General features: G+C 40.8%; 1 long non-coding RNA gene across 1 annotated transcript; it reads right to left on the minus strand.

Annotated features, from left to right (window-relative positions):
• Positions 1-909: 909 nt before the first annotated feature.
• LOC135177118 (uncharacterized) lies at positions 910-17,371 on the minus strand. The gene is made up of 3 exons (XR_010302921.1): positions 17,252-17,371; positions 1,986-2,176; positions 910-1,018 (listed from the first exon to the last, which is right to left on the minus strand). It is a non-coding gene; the product is annotated as an uncharacterized LOC135177118 (long non-coding RNA).
• Positions 17,372-23,202: the final 5,831 nt, after the last annotated feature.

A 23,202-nucleotide genomic window follows, 5' to 3' on the forward strand; every position in this document is an offset into this window, starting at 1 on the left:
TCCACTCCCCAGTGAAATTCATTTTAAACTTGCATGCGTGAGGAATCCAGGTTCAATACGGCAACAGTGCAACATCTTTGTGGATTTTTTTCACCTTCGGCTGAAGTCAGTCAGAAAATATTTAAGCTTGTACCCCAAATATTTTCTGCAAATATGAACTGAAACGCCAGGAAAGGTTTCAGTCACAGGTCAGAAAATACAGGACATATTTTCAGTAATAGAATCACAGCATCACAGAATTGTTTCAGATGGAAAAGACCTTTAAGAGAATTCAGTCCAACCACAATTTAACTCTGCCCATGCTGGTGTTAAACCTTCTCCCTCAGCATCACTTTTCTTCATCTTTTAAACATCTTCAGGGATGGAGATTCAGTTCCCTGGAAAGCCTATTCCAGTCTTTCAGAACCCCTTCAGTCAAGAATTTTCTTATACAATGCAATCTAAACCTCCTACAGGGCATTTTGTACTTTCACTTGGTACTAGGGAGAAGAGACCAATAACCCCACTTCAGTCTAACCTTCTTTGAGGGAGCTGTAGAGAGCAAGACTGTTTCCCTTCATCTTCCTCTTCTCCAGACTAAACAACCCCAGTTCCCTCAGTTGCTCCTCATGAGACCTATTTCTCCAGACCTTTCAACACCTTTGTTGCCCTTCTTGGGACATGCTCCAGTACTTCAACATCCTTCCTGTAGTGAAAGGCCCCAAATCTGAATCCAGTAGGAACTGAATAATAACAGGTCAAACCAAACCAGTATCAGTGGTTTGAACCTAAGGCAAATCAACTTGTAAGATGGTTGTTGTTGTCTGTGCCAGAGGGGAACACAGTGATCCATAAGGTCACTCCAAGAGCAACGTCACTTTATGGACGCGACCTTAACTATACTTACCTTCAGTGTCTGAGTGACTCACATAGGCATCTGCCTATAGCTTGGCAACAATAGCAGAACCACAGAACGATAGGGGTTGGAAGGGACTTCTGGAGATCATCTAGTCCAACTCCACTGCTAAAGCAGGTTCACCTAGGGCAAGAAACACAGGAACAAGTTTCTTAGCCCTTTGCTGTAGCCTCTCAAAGTTCATCATCCTTCTGGAACTGGGGAGCCCAGAACTGGGCACAGCACTCCAGATGAAGCCTCACCAGGGCAAAGTAGAGGGGGAAAAGAGCCACTCTCGACCTGCTTACCACACTCTTCTTGATGCCTTAATGGCCACGAGGGCACATTGCTGGCATGTTGGTCATCCTGTTGTCCAAAATTACTCTCAGGTCTGCTTTTTCCACAGAGCTGCTTTCAGTAGCCCCTAGCCTGTACTGGTGACAGGAGCTATTTCTCCCCAGGTGCAGGCCCCTACACTTGCCCTTGTTAAGATTTGTAAGGTTACATAAGGGCAATTGGTTTGATTCTGCTCCACTAAAAGCTGCCAGCAGATTTACATATACCTGAACAGAAATAACACAGCCCTAAGTTACGAAATCAAACAGTTATTAAAATACTTGGGGAGAGGAGAGGGGGGGAAGAAGACAAGCTAGTTTTTTCAAAGAAGCCACTAAAATAGCCTTAAAGTGCATAAAAAATTACCAGCAGGTTTGTTAAATAGAACAGAAATATAATGTCAATTGTTTAAACACAGAGACATCAATGTTTAGCATGGATCTCAAAAGCATTTAAGCGATTCAGCAACTTAAAATCATTTAAAAACTTTTCAATCTAAATCAGACTGCACAAAATTCTGTGGAAGTTTTAAGGGAGGGTGGACAGATGGCCAAACGTGTTTCCTTTCTGTACTGCTTGCCTACAAGCTCTTCTCCCTCTGTTAAGCTGCCTTTTTTACTCTTGTTTTTTTCATCATTAAAAAAACCCACCACCAAACCAGTCCTCAGGCAAGCACCCTGGCTCAAAGCTCTGGTGGCTGGCAGGGAAACACTTTAGAGATCAGGTGAAATGAATTTGAGATGAGTGAAAATGGTCTTTGGTTCTGCTCTGCTACCTTTTACTGAAGATTCACTGCAGAGATGTGAATCAGCTCCATCCACACTGTGTTTTGCTTCGTGCAGGCGTTTTTCTCTAGATCCCTCCTGCTTCTTTTGTCCGCTTGTGTCAGATGGTGATTTACCATTGGTCATTGTGGCATTAAGGGTTTACTACCAGTCAGAACCAATGGCAGAGAAAAGGAGTCTGCTGCAAAATAAACAAATAACATAATGGCAGAGACCTTGCAATGAGGAATAACAATTAGGTAACAAAGTCAGGGGGAAAACGGGAAAGCACAGCTTGTGTTCACTTGGCTTCCAGCAAAACCCCAACATTTCTTACTTCAGATCAACTACAATCGCTACTTAAAGTAAACTGAGAACACAATTACATTCAGACAGCTGGGCTCTTTGTCTCTTTAGAAAGAAGTCTCCTTCCCCGGCAGAACGAACAATGAAACAGAACAAAAAGGGTTTTTTAAAAAAGAAAGAAAATATTTTTATGACACCATTAATAATCAAACTGACATAATTGTACAAGACAGTAATAGAAACCATTGTTCGGGGAAGACAAACATCAACATGGAAAAAATGCTGGTTTGAAAAACAGATGAAACTTCAGCTCACTTCTCCAAGTCACCTTCTGAACGATCCATAAAGCGTAGGACATAGAATCACAAAATCACAGAATGATGGGGGTTGGAAGGGACCTCTGGGGATCATCTAGTCCAATCCCCCTGCTAAAACATCATTTTTTCTAAGAACTTAAAGAACTTAGGGATGGTAGCTACATTTGTAAGTTTGATTCCTTCCTTTGGGGACTGTGGCTAGTTTCTGTGTTTATTATAAAAGAGACAGCAGTGGAAAAAAAAAAAAGGACCAATACACAGGAGTAAAATGTATACTTTGAGGTTAGGTACTTTACCTGAAAAGGAATTTAGTCTTCTTCATTTATAGTGAAGAGATCTCCTACATGATATTAAATGTTAACACTAACAGTATGCTAAGAAAAGGATGCACCACTAAGTCTGCTTCCAATTATAGTCACTGAAGTACAGAAGAAAATCTAAATAAATCAAATAAAGATTCCTCTCACTTTTCACTACCCTCTAAAGCACTACTCAAATGCTTCCCATTTACAGCAAAGTAGTTTTTAATGAAGGGATAACTTAAATTACTGAGACAGTCTATGGAAGAGGTCCTTGGACAGTGTAAATGGGACAACTGACACAGTTTAGAGGAGTTTTATCGGTGGCTCTTTGGAGTGAAGAGCTCTGAGTCTAGCCTGCTTCCTAAAGAACAGACTAGTTCCTCTTTAGCACTGAAACAGCTGGAGAGGGATCACAGACATTTAAACATTTTTTATCAGTTTTGCAGTCACATTTAACAAAAAGGTTAAAAAATACCTTCTTCAGGAGCACAGTTCTAAGAATAACATAAAGGTGGAGGTTGGAAGGGAATTCTAGAGATCATTTAGGGCAACCCTCTACAGGGTTGGACTAGATGACCTTCGGAGGTCCCTTCCAACCCAGACCATTCCATGTTTCCATGTTTCTGTTTCTGACAGAACGGCATGCAGGAAGAAGACTCCACTGTGTCCCTGGGTAGCCTATTCCAGGGTTCTATTGGTCTCAATATAAGGAAGTTCCTCCCCATATTTAGACAGAACTTCCTATGTTCAAGTTTGTAGCCATTACCTCTTGTCCTGTCACTGAAAAAAGATTTGCCCCATCCTCCTGACACCTACCCTTTAAGTACTTATAAGCACTGATAAGAGCCTCCCTCAGCCTTCTCTTCTCCAGGCTAAAAAGCCCCACAACCCTCAGCCTTTCTTCATAAAAGACATGATATAGTCCCAGAATCATCTTCATAGCCCATTGCTGTATCTTCTCAAATATTAGTTGGTGCTGGGCTCCACTCCAACAAATATCATCACATTCCAATAACATTTTACATATTTTCTGGTGTTTCAAGGAAGGTGATACATAATTAGGAAGATGGTTGTTGTTTTCAGGCTATTTCATTGTGCTTCTGACAGTGTAAAAGTGTATTCCACTAAAGATATACTCCATACTGTCATCCAAGAAGTATTCCAATTGAAAAAAAAAAAAAAAATGGCTGTGGGGAAGAGGCTTCATTTCCCTAGAGCTTCTATCATTCATGGTTTGGGCCCTTTTAAGCATGAATGACCCAAGAATTCTGTTTATTCTGTCACTAATGATGACTTTTTATTACATAATTTCAAGGAATGCAGGAAAAGAAAGGTTGTACTGGAAGCCAAGAATTTTGCTGTTGTCAGACCAATCCCTGACATACTTTGAGCCCAGCAAAGAATTTCCAAAGACTATTTTGAGGCAGCCTCTCTGCTTTAGTGCACAAGACAGCTCTTCCTACTTTGCCTTTCAAGTCAAGGCTGTAGTGAGGGGAGTGTTGATCTCTTCTTCCAAGTAACTAGCAATAGGACAGTAGGAAATAGCCTCAAGTTGTGCCATGGGAGGTTTAGGTTGGATATTAGAAGAAATTTCTTTACTGAAATCATGGTCAGGTATAGGAACAGGCTGTCCATGGAAGCAGGGGAGTCACCCTCCCTGGAGGTGGACCACAGATTGGTCATAGGCATGTCCCTTTTACTAGTACAGCTGTGGCCAGAGGTCCCTGCATGCCACAGCTGAGCCCTCCCTAAGGTCTGTGACATCCCTCCTGTGTGGAAGATGTGCTGCTCCTTCCAGTAACTGTTGCCTTATTTCTTCCTGTGGACTACAGGAACTAATGCTGAAGGCTACCACTTTGAGCTCTGCTGTGGAGACAGGTCTGAGTCTTTTGTTCAGCCATTGAGTACACTGATCCTATTTTAGGTAATTTTCAAATTATTTCCTAACAGCAGGAAAAGCAGAAGACAGAAACTGCAACACATGGCACGTGTATATCCACTTCTGGTCCCCAGGACCCCCTCTGCAAATGAGATCTTGTACTTCATAGAGATTTGTTTTCCCAGTAGTAAACTATTTAAATGAATAACCACATTTAAGCTACTCCTGGGGAAGAGTCAATTTAAGGAAAACCATCCAGGAATTCAGTGCAAATGAGATGCTGCCTCTCCAAAGACCCCATTCCATAACATCATGATGGGACTGGCTTCTGATAGAGAACACCAGAAAGCTGGGAATTTACCCATTATAACTCAAAATTAAGATGGGGGGGAATGACACAGACAAAAAGGGGGCTTCCCCCCCCAAAAAAACCCAAAACTATTTAAGTAAACTAAAGCCAGTAACTATGTTATAAATATTGATTACAGCAATGTAGTTAAAGTTCTGTTTTACAGAGCTTTTCCTTGGGAAATGGAACCATGTGATTAAAGAGCAATTCTTTGTTGCAGTTAGCTATAGGAGTTTCCTATGGATTCTGTATTGCACGTTGGCCACAGAGAGATAGTTGATGGCCCAAGCCAAGAGGCATTTGGATAAGCACCGAATCACAGAATACTAAGGAAGGATATCTGGAGATCCAAACCCTCTGGCAGAGCAAGGTCACCTAGAGCATGTTGCACAGGAACACATCCAAGCAGGTTTTTAATGACTCCAGAGAAGGAGACTTCACCACTCTCTAGGGAGCCTGATCCAGTGCTCTATCAACCACAAAGTACAGAATTTCCTCCTCGTGTTTAGATGGAACTTCCTATGTTCAGTTTTCTGCCCATTTCTGCTTGTCCTGTCACAGGACACCACTGAGAACTGGCCCCATTCTCCTGCCACCCACCCTTTGCCTCATAGTCTTCTCTTTTTCAAGGCTGAAAAGCCTCACATCACTCAGCCTTTCTTCATAAGACACATGTTCTAGTGCCCTCATGATCTTTGCAGGCCTTTGCTGTACCGTCTCCAGCAGTTCCCTGCCCTTCTTGAACAGTGGAGCCCAGAATAGGACACAATACTCCATGTGAAGCCTCACTAGGGCAGAGTAGAGAAGGAGGAGAACCTCCCTTGACCTTCTGGCCCCAGTCGTCTTGGTACACCCTAGGATGCCATTGGCCTTATTGCCCCCAAGAGCACATTGCCAGCTCATGGTCCTGTTGTTCACCAGGACTCCCGAGGCTTTTTCCACAGATCACTATGCTCTTAAGAGTCTTCTTTACTTTGCCTGACCATCTCAAGGCTGCTTGCCTAGAGATCACTGTAGATCCTCTCCAACTCAAATATGCTATTCTATATCCAGCTTTCTTCCCAACTTTCATCATTTTCCCTGGAACTACTATTTTAATGCCGTTATTATCATTATGTATTCAAATTGCAGTTGATGTCAGTAGCAAAACTGTCACTGATTTGAAATCTGGATTTCTGGGATATCCACTTTAGGCATGCACAGTGGCATCTACTCACTTGTGTTTCCACAGGCAATGAAATTCACTCTATTGCATAACAAAAGTTAATCCCTGCTTTAACACCAAAGTTTTAAAGGCCACTCAGCTGCCTTCATTTGCTACAACACTGAGGAAACAATGGAAGCTTCAAGCTGTATCAAGGAAGATTCATGTCGGATATTAGGAATAAATTCTTCACAGACACGATTATCAAGCACTGGAACAGGCTGTCCAAGGAAGTGGTAAAGCTGCCATTCCTGGAGGTATTTAGAAGATGTGTGGTTGTGGTGCTTAGGGTCATGGTTCAGTGGTAGTAGATCAACAGTAGCGGGGCAGTTGTGAGCTCTAGGTGAGCAGTTGGACTCAATCTCAAAGATCTCTTCAAACCTCAAGAGATTATGGTTTAACAGAAAGGTAGTTCCAAGGAAGCCCTTGGCTTTTCATCTTGAAGGACAAAGGTAATGCTCCTGGTGCACTACCGAGAAACAGTCAAGCTGTATGGAAGCCCAGAAAGGCTTATCTCAGTGGTGACATGCACCCACAGCTGTAAAATGCATTACCCCAGAAGATGAACTAATACATAAATACCTCTTAGAAACTTCAAAAAACGTCTCTGTTAAGTGTGGTTTTCATCACTTTTGTAGGTTTTGTCCATTCACTCCAGCTGCTTCTTGCCAAGTGCACACAGGCATACCTCACACGAGAAATGAGAATACTTATCTACTGCAGCAATGAGGTGCCTCAATTAGTCCAACAGCTTAACTTTCTCTTCTGGTTGGTCTAATTTCAAAAGTCAGCCACGATGAATATGTTTATTTTTGATGGATTCAGTAATCATTACCATTGCATTCATCAACTGGAGGCATAGCAAGGGCACTGAAGTGTATTAATTGCAACAGGTTAAATCAGCAGTCATCTTTGGAATTATGTCTTTTCATTTTCTTTCTTGAACCAGCTGGCCTTGATACCTTCGATTAAATCACTAGAATTGTATTTTATTGGTATTTTTAATTTATGCCACCATTCTGCTAACATCAATCCATAAATGATCAGGGCTAATTTCCATCCGCAGACATTTGGGAAAGACTCATTTATTCTTTCCTGTCTGCTCTTCAAAGAGCGAAGGTGCTTCTGCAACAGTTTGCTAATGCTGGAAGCTTGCTAGCCTTACTACAACTTTCAACACCATACACGTGAAGAAGAGTTTGGTGAAGTGAATAAATGCATGCCAAACTGGCTACAATCATATGCATCAGGTCCACTGAGGTTAAAAAAAAAGAAAGCTTTGCAGGTCAAATGTAAGTAATAGGAGGGGTCCTTCATTTCTGCACTTTGAAAGTTTTGGTTACAGCTCCCTCGTCTACAGAATCGAAGCACCATTCGGTACAAGCAGAACTCCAAAAAGCAGAGCTTCTGCTTGGAGTAGGTTTAATATCTGTGTTTTCCCGAGCGACTACTGACCTGGCCCTTGTGCTAGGAAGAAATATTAATTATATTCCAACTTATAATAGCATCAAATTACAGGTCAAATTTCAAACAGCATCATAAACAGCTTCACAGAATCGAAGTCTCCACTTTCTAGAATCTGTTAACATTTTTAAGTAGCATATATGCAAAACCTAATTTCTGTTTGATTGTGGTGAGAACTCAGGAATGTTGCTACACCATGGCACATTATTTGAAACCCAGAACATACATTCACATCTAGAGTGCCTGGCTACTAGTATACCATGATAATTAGCTAAGGATTCCCCAGCCTGGCCAAAGTCAAGAGCCATCTGTGGAAGCGTAAGAACCTTTTTGATGTTGCCATTTGACTGACCTTTCTTGTCGTCTTAACGTCACATGAGCCAGTGAACTGAAGAATAAAGTTCAGCTAAATCCAAAACTGTGCTAAGAGCACTATGCACACACTTCCTTCAATATGGTTTTCTTCCTGTCAGGCATGACAAATTAGTGGAGCACTCTGAGGTTTACTGATGCAAAGCAGTCACTTGGATTGTCTTCCAAATTCAAATGAAGAGTATTCTTCTCAAGATCTTGATAACCCTTTTATGAAATTATTACCTTCCTGGTTTCTCTGAAGTAAATGTGAAACCAATTCAGAAATGCACTTCAGTTCTCTATGCTAAAGCCACTCAACCTCTCCTGCCAGTCCTCAAAAAGAAATCTTATTTCAAGACCTCCCATGTCACATACATTATAATCACAGCTTATTCTTTGTCAGATATGGTAATTTCAGGCACAGCATTGCAGACAGGTACAAACTGCTAGAAGCAACCCTTTGACTTGTATCTACTTGGCTGGACACAAACCAACACGAGTGCAGAAACTGGCAGCTTAATTGTTAGCATCCCAGTATGTCCAGACCAGTAAATCTTGATATTTTTTTGGTTGATTGGTTTGGTGATTTTTTTGTTTGGTTGGTTTTGTGTTTATTTTGTTTTCAGTGATCACATCTCCTGAAGTATTCCTTCAAAGAATAAAGCCAGTAAGACTGAGTGAGACTTGAGAAATTTAATACTCACCTAATTCATCAATACATGAAAATTAGTTATTGGATTGAACTGCATGAAACCTTAGAAATTAATTCTGACTTTGAAGTATTTTTGCAGATATTGTTCTGATTCAGACATCTTAGGAGTTCTGCAGTCTGAAAACTGGTTTGTCGGTTTGTTTTGGTTCCTTTAGCAGGCATCCTCACAGGTGTGATACATAGGAAAATGTCATCAAACTTACTGACTATCCTATGGAAATCTGAAAATCTGTTCTTTTGACAGTTCAGCCTAAAGTTTACAGTCACCAGAGCTGCAGAAGGCTGTGGCCAAAGCTCATAGGCATTTATTTTTTTTAATGGTTATCATCTAGGACTTTAGAATCACACTATTGCAGAATCCACACATCCACAGATTGCATTGGGTTGGGAGGGATCCTCAAATGTCATCTTGTCCAGCCCCCTTGCACCAAGCAGGGACACCTCCAACTATATTAGGCTGCCCAGAGCTGCATCAACTCTCATGTTGAATCTCTGCAGGGCTGGGGCCTCCATTACTTACCTGACTTGTTCCAGACTTCCATCATCCTCAGAGTTTAATTAATTTCTCTAAATGCTTCTTTCACTGCAGAATCATAGAATCATTTTGGTTATAAAAGACCTTTAAGATCACTGAAGTTTAAGTCCTAAACATTGCCAAATAGACAAGTGTGCTAAACACTGAATGGTTCAGCAACGCCAAGGGACTCAATATTGTAACTGTGCTTTCATTGAAGCCTCTTCAGCCTGCAGTCACCAGAACCCTCAGTTCTCTTCACCAGAGCCATTCCCCAGCCTGTGGTTTTACAAGGCCTTCTTCCTATACAGGTGCAAGGCTTAGCATTTGTCCTGGTCAAACATCAAAAGGTTCCCATCAATAATGTCAATGAAAGTTCCACAAAAAACATGACTGATGAATACCAATAGATATGTTGGGTTTTTTCCCTCCTTATGGTTACATTCTTACTAATGTTATCTGCTCCCACAGTTTTCATAATCAATTTCAATTTCTTAATTTTCAAAATAAGTATAATTAAAAATCCAACTCTGAAGTGAGAATCAAGCACTTAATATTCCAAAATTGTATTTAAATAAAACCAATTCCTTATTTACAAACTTGTTTACAGATATTGCAAATTTACACTAAGGCTCCTGTTGTTTAAGGAGGGAAGAATGAGTGGGACCCAACTATGCATACTCAAGAAAAAGTGATGCCAAAGAGATTACAATTCTTAAAATTAAATAATCTAAATAGCTCCAGTAATAAAAACAAACATTCAGAAACTTTCCTTGTTACCTCAGTTCTGCTGAAGTAGTTCAAATGAGAACATAAAATGTGAGACAACCAAGCCATCAGGTTTGCCAGTCTTAAGAAAGAATAAAAATAAGAGCCCATGTCTCATTCTGGGTGGGAATTGTAACCAGTAGCATACTGGATTGGAAAAAACGAAACTCCTGTTTCAAAGGTGATATTTATCATCTTCAGAAACAGCATACACCATTTAATTTTTCAAGACAGAATTCAAGGCTCAGAAAATCAAAAGCCTATTCTGGTTTTAAGTTTCCCCAGTAATCACAGCTCTGGACCAGTATGTGGCACAGAATCACAGAATATATCTAGCTTGAAGAAACCTCAGAGATCCAGTCCTTTGACCCAGTAGTGAAGAGTCAACACTAAACCATGTACCTAAGTGACAGGTCCACACCTGCTTGAACACTACCAGGGATGGCGACTCCACCAACCATTCCAATGTTTTATAATCTCCTAAGTGAAGAAGTATTTCCTAATATCCAGCCTAAACCTCCCTTGGTGCAGTTCAAAACCATTTCCTCTTGTTCTATCACTTGTTATCAAGGAGAAGAGTTTGTCCCACTCTTCACTCCAACCTCCCTTCAAGTAGTTGTAGAAAGCAATGTCGTCTCACCTTGCCTCTTCTCTGGGTTGAACAACTAAGTCCAGCTCGCTTGGACACTCCTCATAGTCCATGTGCTCTGGGCCCTTCGTGAGCCTTGTTGTTCTGAAGCTGCCACCTCGAGCCCAGAGCAGAGCACAAGATACCTTGTCTCTCTTTGTCCTCATTCCTAGCCTCAGATAATGAGGAGAAGCTGTCTGAAGGAAGAGCTGCACAGTAGTGGACTTCAGTAGTATGTCAGTTGATGCAAAAAACAAGCTGTGGATACCACAAACTGGATGCTTAGATTTAGCAAAGTTTAATGACAGCACCTTAGCTCTATTTCCCTGTATAGAAAGGTAACAGTACTTGGGCAAAAAGATGGACTTCTTTTAAAATATACACATTATTGGATCAAGAATCCATTCTAAGGCAGCACTTGAAGCCTACTGAAATCAGAATAAATGTTTCTGAAAGGGAAGAGTTCTGCAGGTCTTACAATTATCAGTGCTCAAAAGAAACTGCAAGACATGCTCAGCACCATCCTCAGGAATCTGGTCCAACCAGAATTTGTCCCAAGTCTATTTTTCTGAAGGTGTTGTAATCATGTACAAAATGTGTGTGCCCCCCCTGGCTACTCCTTAATTTGGACTGCAGCTTTCAGGGAGTGGGACAGAAATATATTTCAAGTTGAATGGCTGACTGTATAGACAAATAAATTATTCAGATTAATTAAGCTTTCTATTTTGTTGTTTCCCCCTCCCTCTGTGAATTAACTAGGAGCAGCTTACAATTTTTATGTTTTCATATAAATCAAAAATATATTCATTATTCATTGAACACTTTCTGTAAATCATACCTGGGCAAACTGAAAAACAATTGTTTACACTCAAAATGTGCACTTTGATTATCTTTATTGGCTGCAAACATCAGGTTATCTTTTTTTTCCCCTCTGTTGCCTGAATGGTTAAACATAATAGGGTAATTTCACAATATAAAGAGGTAAAAAAATACAACTAAACAACAAGAAAAAACCACCACCACTGATTTCCACAGATGCTTAAACACATTGAACATTAACTATTTGCATGAAAAATTCAACCAGCAAAGCTTCTCACAAAAGGCTGTCCACAGTATGTAGAGGCAGAGGAACAAATAAATATCTGAAAGCATTTTTATGCTGCTCACTCACACTCTTATCTGCAAGAAAAAGAGCCACTGTGTCAACCACTGACAGAATCACAGAATCACTAAAGAGCAAAAAGAGCTATGAGGTCATCAAGTCCAACCATCAACCCAAACCACCATGTCTACTAAAACCATGTCCTAAAAAGCCAAGTCTACACATTTTTTGAAAACCTGCAAGGATGGTGACCCCACCTCCTCCCAGGGAAGGGATGGGAGAAGGGACAGGACAAAGGGCTGCTCAGCGTGCCTGAGCAAGCAGCATAAGGGCTACATCTGGCTTGCGGGCTGCCTCCATTCCATAAAGATGTAGAAAACACATTCAGGAGAATGACAGGTTGTTTCTGTTAAATAATACCTCCTCCCACATATATACCAACACCTGCATTCTTGCCAGCTCATAGTACCAATACCAAGGGTAGCTGGAGGACTCAAGACTTCTGTATCTGCCTAGAGTCCTGCTGAGAGTGGACAGTGCGGCTTTTAAAGCTATCAAAACTGGGAAAGCTGGACCACTGTGGAGAACATATACACTACTAAAAAGCAATGGAACTCAACAAGACAGGCCCCTGCTACACCTTTATAAGCTCACACTAGTGGTGGGGATCATGCTTTCTAGATCAAATTCTTTCCATGCATGTATTTTGATACTGATTTTGGAATTTCCCTAGTTAAGGCAACTAAGCATATTAGTCATGAAATTGTTTCTACAAAGAATCTACCATTTTGATTATATTTTTACCTGTTGTCTTCCCAAAGCTTTCCTGGCACCTCCTCGAATACACTACTGCATTCCTCCTGGTAACACAGATCTTCCTTCTCACCTCTCCAAAGTCCTGATGATTTTACAAATTTTGTTTCCAGAAATATTGTTAGACAGATTACTTTATTATTTGGCATTAGGAAATTCACTCTGGGACATGTTTTAGTGATCATGGTAGTACTGGGTTGATGGCTGGCCTTGATAATCTTAGATGTCTTTTCCAACCTTAGCGATTCTATGATCCTTTCCTGTGCTGACCTAGATTCTGTATCAGCAAGATTAAGTAGCTGAATAAACACCTCCTTTTTCAAAAGCTGATTATTACCTTTATTTATTCTTATTCATTATTGTATGAAGTGGAATTGCTTCATTACATTGGAGCAGAGTGTCAGGCTTCAAACAGATCTTGGTCACCGGTCTGTTCTTGTTGCATGCTACACTAAGGCAGTCTTTAAAGACTTGCACTTTTTATTGGCTTCCCATCTGACAAATCAAGCATTTCACCCAATCTTCTACATCACAGAGCTATCCTTGCTCATTATCTAACTAGGTGCATTAACCAGCATTTCTTCTGTGAAACAAAAAACATGTTATTCTGACATTGTGGTTACTGTCTCCTAGCAACAGAACTTCTTCTTAATAAGGCTCTTGTTACTTTCAGGGGTCTGTCATTAACACTTTAAATAACCTTAATTTTCTGTATAACTTCCCTAACTTAATCAATCCTTCTCTTTCTAAATTTGATGACCTATGAAAATGTTTTATTACTGCCATAATGCTACAATAACTTGGTCTCTAAAATACAATGCCTTCAAATTTCTTTGTACTAACATCTCATTTCAATGTTGCACTTAGTTTAAGTGGGAAAAGGTTCCTGTCTCACTTGACCAGGAATTTCTGTTGAGCCAGTTTCAACATCCATGAGTTCAGGTTCTCATAAATATCTTTGTAAACTATCACAGGAGATCACAAATAAGCATACCATAAAAAGAGAAGAGAGATTCATGTTACACTGGATCTTTTTAGATAAAACATTGACCTGAATTGCACTGAAAAGAAAGGAAAGCAAAAATCTGAGAAAATAGTGGGGAATCTACTGAAATAACAATTTGTTTTAAACTCACTGGGTATCTAGATAGTAACAGGCAACAACAGAATTGATATCCAGTGGACTATTTCTTTCTTTTAAAGTTTTTCTCTCATAAAATGATACCTTCTTAGGGCAGTCCTGGAAAATCATGCAGAAGTAAGTGTTATTTCACTTTTAAAGACAAATCATTCATTTGTGAGAAATGAGTTCAGAAAACACAAAGAAGGCATTTCTTCCTTCCACAGTTTTGAAAACTGGTTGACGTGTTCTAATGCTCCTGTTGTTGGTGAAAAGTTAACTGGTATTGCAATGGTAGCCTGCAAAAGCCTGAAGACACATGGCAAAGCAATGCATTTCATTGATGTACCCAGCTGAAGCATCTGACTGAAAGGATATCTTCACATATGGACCTACAATATAGCAACATGCTGAATTAGGCCTCTGAAGAGAAGGTAAAAGCATCTGGAGGAAAAAAATTACCTTCTGTCCTGCTCAAAATGGAGAGAAAAAAATAACTACTGTCCTGCTCAAAATGGAGAGAAAAAATTACCTGCTGTCCTGCTCAAAATGCAGAGACTAGACGACACGATCTCCAGAGATCCCTCCAGTCCCTATGATTCTGTGACACATTGCAAGGTTAAGAAAGCCTGCTAGTGGAGATGGCATCACAGAGCATCTGGATGACTGGGACATTCTACAAGCAAGACAGATTTCTTTCTTCTAGAAGTGGAAGATCACAGATGATCAAGAGCAATTCCTCTGGCAGTAACCTCCAATACCTTACTAACTTGCATTTCACTGATACTGGAAAGCCTTCAGCTGCTGAAGGAGAGGACTATCCAAAAAGTTGTCATAAATGTCCCTTTTCTCTCAAGAACAAGGATTTTTCTTAATCTGTAAGGTTAGCTGTGGGTGAACTGAAATTTGATGGGTGAGCTGAGCGGTTTTAGGTAGAGAAGTTCTGAAAAGTCTATCACAATAGAGGGAGTTTTATGCTTCAGTTGGCCTCATCTTCACAAAGTTTCCCATTCAATATCATCGGCATTGCACGAATGCTGTTACATAAGCATAAATCCAACCATACTAAACCTTTCAAAGAACATACTTTGAAAAAAACCCTGCTTGTCAATGAATACCATCTGCTCAAGTAACAGGCAAGAGAAATTAAAGGTAGTCATGTATAGATGAAAAACACAAGAGTATTGGAAAAATTAATTGGAGCCCAATGAAATGGATCATAATTCTACACCACTGGAGTTTACCAATGACACAGCATCTACATGTAGAACTTGAGAATTACAAATTGCAAAACCAAAGATGGGATATTGAAGCTCATCCACTCTGCTCCTTCCAAATAGCACCACTAAAAAACAGACAGGATTTCTGGAGACAAAGAAGCTGAGGGGAGATCTTATTGCCCTCTAAAAACTCCTTGAAATGAGGTTGGAGCAAGGTAGATGTTGATCTCTCTAGTAACAAGTTATAGAATGAGAAGAAATGGCCTCAGGTTCCCTAGGGGACATTTGCTTTGGACACGAGAGGAAACTTGTTAACTGAAATGGTTCTCAAAGACTGGAATGGGCTCCCGGGGGAGGTGGCTGAACCCTGATTCCTGGAGGTGTTTCGAAGAGGCAGAGATGATTTAGCCCCAGACTTGGATAAAAGAATGGTTGGATTAGATGATCTGAATGGTCTTTTCCAACTCAAAACACACTACAGTTCTATGATTCTACACAATAATATATTTGGTGAGCATGTTTAGCACCCAAAGGCTGTGAAATATTGAGTCGCACTGCCAGAAGAGTTAGAAACTGACTGTAAATGTTAGCGAATTGCCCACGAGTTGAGTTGAATTTGCTGGTGATATTCAACCTCATGCTGATGTCATGCCAGGTTCAAAATGAAAGTGCTGGCTGGAGCAAATTGTTATGGGACTTGAAGTTCGGATTGTAACATGAGAGGCCTTCCTGTTCAGGTTGCTGCTTCTGTTTTCTGTTTTGGACTGTTGGTCTTTTCTGCTGTGCAGGCTGCTTGGGTGGGAGGAAGCAGGTTATTGCTGGCTTCTGCTGCTGCTTCTGCTTTGTGCTGCATTTTTCTGTGACTAGACCAAGGTAATTGTGCATCTTATCATTTCCAGTAAAGTCTTATCTCAACCCAGAGGGGTTTTTGTGTTATTTCCCCTACTGCCTGCACCAGGGTAGAGGGGCTTGTGAGAGCAGGCTGCATTAAACCAGCACGTGGATGAGCTGAAAACCAGTTCCTGTGCTGCACTTCCTTCAAGCAGCAGTGGTACACCAAACACCAAGCAACAGAACAAGACCTTTTTAAAACAGCCCATTTCCCAAACCCTTAAGCCTCTATCCCTGTAACTGTATTTGGGAGGCAGAGTAAGTATCAGAGAAACATTAGTTGAAAATGAGAACAAATTACACACACAAAAGTAGCTGTCTTGAAAGAGGTAATGTTTAAGACATGACTAAGACCATGACAGTTGAGAAGTTATAATTTGTAAAAATTGCTTTGAAAAGACTGACAAAAGACACAAACAGTATAATAAGAATAAAAAGATGACATCATAATTTATCATTTTCTTAAAAAGATACAGAACTCTCCCAGATTAATTATTCCTAAGTCTCTTTTTAAAAAAAATATTTCTACATGATTACAAAAAATGTAAATTGGGTTCCACATTTATTTAAGAGCTCTTTAAAAAAACAAGGTGGGGGAGGGGGGAAATCAAGGGGGAGGCCATTTCTTCTTGCTCTATCATTTGATACTAAGAGGTTTAGATAACTCTCACCTCACTACAACTTCCTTTTAGGTAGTCAGAGAGCAAATAGGTCTCCCTTCAGCTTCCTCCTCCCCAGACTAAACAGACTATCAACAGAGAAGTAGATGTTGAAAAAACCCATAGTCATCAAGCTTCATTATAACTAAGTCTTGTCAATATATCACAAACCTTTTTTGGTAGGATATGAGTATTTCTGTTGATCAAGTATCTGGATTTTAAAATAAATAAAATTACTTATTACCATGTAGCATCTTGATGTTAAAAAATCTTACTGGTTTTAAAATTACAGCAGAGGGGAGCAGCAACATCCACTACAGGAATTTGAAACTGCTTTACTGAGACATCTGAAAATAAAGTGACTGGGAAAATATTAATGAATTGGGCAACTAAACAGTGAGGTTCCTCAGAGATCATTTTTGGCCTAATTTTCATCAATATTTTTAATTAATGATCTGAGGATATTTTTGATGAATGAGAATAGAAAATCTTTGGCAGTTAAGTGCTTTAGCTGACAAAGATTCATGGCACAGTGAGTAATTAGGGAGCTGGTGACTGCTGCAAACAATCTGAATCGCTGGGCTAAATGGACACAACAGTGGAAGTGCTTTAAATAGATCCTGACACACTCCCAGAAAGTACCTCTGTGAAGGAACACCACAGAATTACACTTACCAGGAGGGATCTTCTCAGCTTGCTACCTTTACTGACCAGAACACAGAGAGGATCTGGATGGATGTTGCCTGCCATGACTTCAGAGCGGCTTTCATCACTGTCTCCCATAACATCCTCATCCTCTTTTATTGCTAAGCCACTTTCCATCATTTCTGAAAGGTCATAGAAAACAGAGGAGGTGCATGAGGACTAGAGGACAGCCAATATCACTCTTGTCTTCAAAAGAGGCAAAGAGGAGGACCCAGGAAATTACAGGCCACTCGTCCTCACTTCCACTCCTGGAAGGGTGAAAGAACAAATTCTCACAGTCATCTCTAGGCATGTGGAGGAAGAGACTATCAGGAATAGTCAGCATGGATTCACAAAGAGGAAATTATGTTTTACCTATATGATGTTGCCTACTTCAACTTCAGTGAGGCTTTTGACACCATCTCCCATAACATCCTCATAGATAAGCTTAGGAAGTGTGGGTTAGATGAGTAGTGGAGAACTGGCTGCAGGACAGAGCACACAGGGTTGTGATCAATAGTGCAGAGTCAGGTTGAAAGCTTGCGGCTAAGGTGTTCCCCAGGGGTCCAGACTGAGTCCAGTCTTTTCAATATACTCATCAACAACCTGGCTGAATGATACAAAACTGGGAGGAGTAGCTAACACATGCTCAGGCTGTGCTGCCATTCCGTGAGACCCAGGCAGGCTGGAGAGTTGGGCAGAGGGGAACCTCATGAACGAGGGTAAGTCCTGCCCCTGGGGAGTGCACCCTTGCACCAGTACAAGTGAAGGGCTGACCTCCTGGAAATCAGCTCTGGAGAAGAGGACCTGAAAGTGTTGGCGGACAACAACTTCACAATGAGCCAGCAATGTGTCCCTCAGCAAAAACAAAAGGCCAGTGGTGTCCAAGGGTGCATCAAGAAGAGTGTGGCCAGCAGGTCAAGAGACATTCTCCTCTCACTCCGCATTGCCCTGGTGAGGCCACACCTGGAGTATCGTGTCCAGTTCTGGGCTCCCTGGTTCAAGAGGTGTGATGGTTTGGGAGTTACCTGCCCCCACACACAATTAAATCACCCAGACTAGACTCAGCCGGGTAGAAGTTAAGGAATTAAGCTATATTTATAGCTCAGCACAATTTACAAGCATATATATACACAATACTTACAGTTATATACAAGTTAAAAGTAATACAGAAACACAATACCCTTCCCAGAAAATCAGAATCCACAGGAGGCTTCTGACCCAAACCTCCTCCCCCCACCCCCCTCTTTCCCTCCTTCAGAAATAACTAGATCAGTCCCTGTATATCTCATGTGATAAATCTGGAGAGACCTGAGGTGAGATGTCAAAAAAGACAACAAAGAGGTTAGAGGGGAAAAGGGTTAGGTCAGATTAAAGAGGTAAGGCAGAGGCAACCACAGAGACCAGACTGCCAGACAGAAAGAGCAGAATTGTGAGCTGAGTAGCGTGTGAGAAGTGTCTTATCTGTATTTTGACTAGTTGCATTTCTCAGCAGAAGAATGGGTGATACAGGGCACTTTTGGGGATTTTTCTTGCTTCTCACAGCTAAGGATTTCTCTCAGTAAAATATTCAAATTAGCCTCAAATCAGCACAAGAGAGAGAGGTAGCTACTGAAGAGTCCAACAGAGGGTCACAAGGGGATTGGAGCAGAAAGACCTGGGCTCTTTGGGTTGGGAAAGAGCAGACTGAGAAAGGATCTTAGCAATATCCAAAGGGTGCATATCAAGCGGATGGGACAGTGCTCTTTTCAGTGGTACCCAGTGACAGTACAAGGGACAATGGGTACACTCTAGAACACAGGAGGTTTCATTTAAAGGAATAAGAAAAAAGGAAAATCTTTGCTTTGAAAGTGCCAGAGAGCTACACCAGGCTGCCCAGAGACCTTGTGAAGTCTCCTACTGAGACTTTCAAAACCCACCTGGATGTGTTTCTGTGCAACCTGATTTAGACTACTCTGCTCTAACAGATGATCTCCAGAGGTCCCTTCCAACCTCCACCATTCTGTGACACTGCTACCCTTACCATGACCAGCTGGGGAACACAATGTATGCACTGATTGATGCAGTCGTAAACTAAGCACAAACCATTCTCCTTTTGATTTAATTACAATCTCCAATTTTATTCTTACATTTACCTCTTCATCTGTCACAAAACCAATCCAAAACCAAAACAAACCCAAAACCAAACACAACAACCAAAAAACCCCCAAATCCATCTCTGCAGATATGAGAAGATAGAGGAAATGTGGGGAAATCCAATATTTAGTTCATTAAATAGAACTGATTTTGACAAAACAGGTATTTTACACTACAAGTTTCTCTACTCTGAATCAGAATCGGTAAAGAAATACTCATGTCATTGGGCCAGTGGAAGCTTTGTCCACCAACAAGAAGAAAACCTTGTCTCTCAACAAGGTTTAACTGAAAAGTCCTGTTAATCCCACAGACAAAAATGTGAGAAATCTCACTGTTAATTGCTCACTTTCTAAGACTCTCATAGCATCACAGAATCGTTTTGGTTGCAAAAGACCTTTAAGACCATCAAGGTCAACAATTTTCTAAGTCTATCAAGTCTGGTGCTAAACCATGACCCTCAGCACCACATCCCTGAGATTTAGTCTTTGAGATTACTTTTTGAGGAATCCACTTGATTTGGGGAAGACTGTTACTTAGCAACCATAATGACTTTTAAAACAAAGGTTTAGCCTGTGCTGCTTTTTTTCACTGAGGAAATAATAGATCCTTCTCCTTAAGTGTTTCTAATCAAATTAATAACTAGAGCAAACATCTAGACTAAAGATCAATGGAAGGTCGGGAGCAAGTGGCTCATCCAAGCAGCCTCCTTACAGACCTTGACCCTCTTACATTTGCATTCACAGCAAAAATTCTCAACTCTTAAAAGAAAAAGCTTCCAGAAAGTTTCCTCCAGAGACTAGCTGCTGGCTGATACAGTGCAGACACAACCATGGATATGGGGAAAGGGAGGTAAGGAAATGGGTAAAATGCATACTTGGGGGCTTTCATTCTCTGCAATAAAAGCGCAGGAAACAGAAGAAAAAACAGGGAATATGGAGTAGGTCACCCTCAAAATCAAACATCAGATCAGAACAGCTCTCTTGCTAAGACTCAAGCACATAACCACGCACAAACCTGCCAGTTCTAATGAAGGTAAGCTGGCCCAAGTCATATATTCTGAAGGACTCTGGTGCTCCTAACCATTGCACATTACATGCTGAGCTACCCAAAGGTTTCAAGAAAAGGAGAGGGCAACATCATCTGGCTTAAACAGCTTGTTCATGTCCTTCCCTAAACAAGGAACAGCTTCATCTTATGCTGACCTTGCAATCACAGACTACTGGGAGCAGTTATGCACTTGAAAACAGTCAGCACAACAAAAGCTGGGGATAGGAAAAGCCTTGGAAATACTGAACACAGAGAGCCCTCAATAGGCTAACTCTGAATCCTGGCCACCTTGGCCGAGACAATCCTGCTCTGCTCATGCCATTTGCTACCTGAATTTTAAAATACAACATGGAAGCAGAAGAATCCTTTATACTGTCACTTCCTATACAGACAGAACAATGACAAAAGCTCCTCCAGATGTGTGCTTTCAGCAATTAGAGGCCAAGGTTCTGACAAAAAAATTCCTCCCCAAAATAATGAATTTAAATAACTGCAAAGTAAGCAAAGTGGATTAACGTGACAGCTTCCTCCAGCAGCAACAGCATGATCTGAAGAGTGTTTTTCCAGAGCAGGTATTTAAGTAGCTAGGGGAAAATTGCAGTGCCACCTCAAATAACTTACACCCAATGATTCAGTTCCGCAATATTAATAAAAACCACGCATCCAGAGCTGGTACTCATTAGAGTTTAAGAGATACTGGATTCTGAGCAATAACCTAAATTTATCGTAACTATTCCGGACTTAGTGTCATCCATGTGGGGCCCAAATAGCTTGCCAACTCTTGACAGAACAGACTGTCAAGAGAGCTTGTGGAGTTTGCTTCTCTTGAGAATTTCAAAACTCACCTGGACAAATTCCTGTGCAACCCGATCTAGATGAACCTGCTTTGGTGGGGAGGCTGGACTAGATGATCTCCAGAGGTCCATTCCAACCCCTACCGTTCTGTGACTCTGTGATTGATAAGCTCCCTGAAACTTACAAAAATTACTGGGTTTAACTGTGAAATTGTTATGACTTTCTTAGCTACCCTTGTATACAAAAGCTTAAGGATAAGAATTTCTTTGAATCACTCTTACACCACAAATTGCACAGAATCATAGCATCATTAAGGTTGTAAAAGACTTCTAAGATCATCACATTCAACCATCAAACCAACACCACCATGCCCACTAAACCATGCCCCAACGTGTCATGTCTATACATTTTTTTAACACCTCCAGGGACAGTAACTCCACCACTCACGTTCTAATGCCTGACTGCTCTTTCAGTCAAGAAGCTCTCCCTAACATCCAACCTCTGGTGCAACTTGAGGCCATTTTCTTCATCCTATCACAAGCTATTTGAAAGAAGGGATAGCTATTTGATGAATGTGAAAATTAAAGAGGAGAAAAATATTGCAAATATACCAAAATCTGGATTTGTCTACTAATTCAGTGGTGAAATTTTATATACACTGACAAATTTAGCAACAACTATTACAGGTGACTTGCATTTCTTGCTGATAAACTTTCTTTTCCCTCTAATGCCCTTCTTTGCCGCTTCTACGTCAGCCCTCTTGAGAGGGTTGCAGTAGGTGACAATATAAGAGAACAGATTTATTAAAAGAAAAAAAAAATAGACAGAAAAAAAACAAACCAGCAACAGAAAAACAAACTCAAGAGCTTAGAAGAGTTAAAATATGTCTTCCTCTCTCCTATCCTTGTGTTTCACTGTGAAAGGCTTTTTCTCCTAGTAACACAGTAACAGCTGTTGGCTCTTTTTCTTCCATGATTTCACATGACATGTTTCTTGCTGGAGCTCTCAGCAATTTGTTCTTCATGCCTTGCTGCTTTGAGTAAGTTGGGGGTTTTGGACAAGTTCAGCACTGTATACATAAAAATTAGATTTGAAGAGAGAGGAAAAAAGCCCTTTTGTTTAACGGGATGCATGAAATGCCTCTATGCCAGAAGATGCTTAAGCTGTAGCTGGGTTTTGAGTGCAGAGAGGGTATTTGTTTGTTTTACCTGTAAAGGCATAACGTGCTAGACAGTGCTCCTGTGAAGACTGCTGATTTTAAAGCTGCCATTCTGTTTCCAGCTCCATCAGATCAGGTCAAGAATCTTGGAGAATTTATCTCAATGAGCCAAGAAAAAGATCACCCCATGGGGGAAAGAAAGCCCTCAAAAAAGACTGCTGCACAACTGCACCACTGCTAACAACAGAGGCTATCAGCTAGGGTTTGCTTACACGTGTAGGGCTAAAAACCAAAGGGATAAAATTCCAACACTAACACCCTGATTCGAGTTTCATGAGTTGCTAACTTTGAAAACATCAAGTGTTTGGGTTTTCACATCCTAAAATTAAAATTACATCAATGAATTACAGCTTCAGCTTTGAGGACTCAGCTGTCGTGGCCAAAGACAAGAAAGGAGTCCCCAGGAGGCCACCTCACCTTTAGTTGTTCATTCAGAATGCAAACACTAAATCTCATTGATCTTCTGATCACTACAAATTATTGGTAAGCTCTGCATTAAACCAGATTGCTGCAAATTGGAGCTGACAGTGTTATCACTGAAAGAAATGCATGAGCTCTGTATTTGCCAGAGCATGACCTCCCAGACTACTGATCTAGCACTACAGCACTGCAAGGACTGGGATCCATTCACAAGCAAATTATTTCAATCACCCAGAATTAACTTTGCATAAGAACATTTCTTCACACTAGACATGCTTAACAAACCAAAAACCTGAAAGGTGCAACATTCCCATCTCCAGCTGCA

Source organism: Pogoniulus pusillus, chromosome 7 (genome assembly GCF_015220805.1).
Source record: "Pogoniulus pusillus isolate bPogPus1 chromosome 7, bPogPus1.pri, whole genome shotgun sequence".
Classification (NCBI taxonomy): Eukaryota; Metazoa; Chordata; class Aves; order Piciformes; family Lybiidae; genus Pogoniulus; species Pogoniulus pusillus.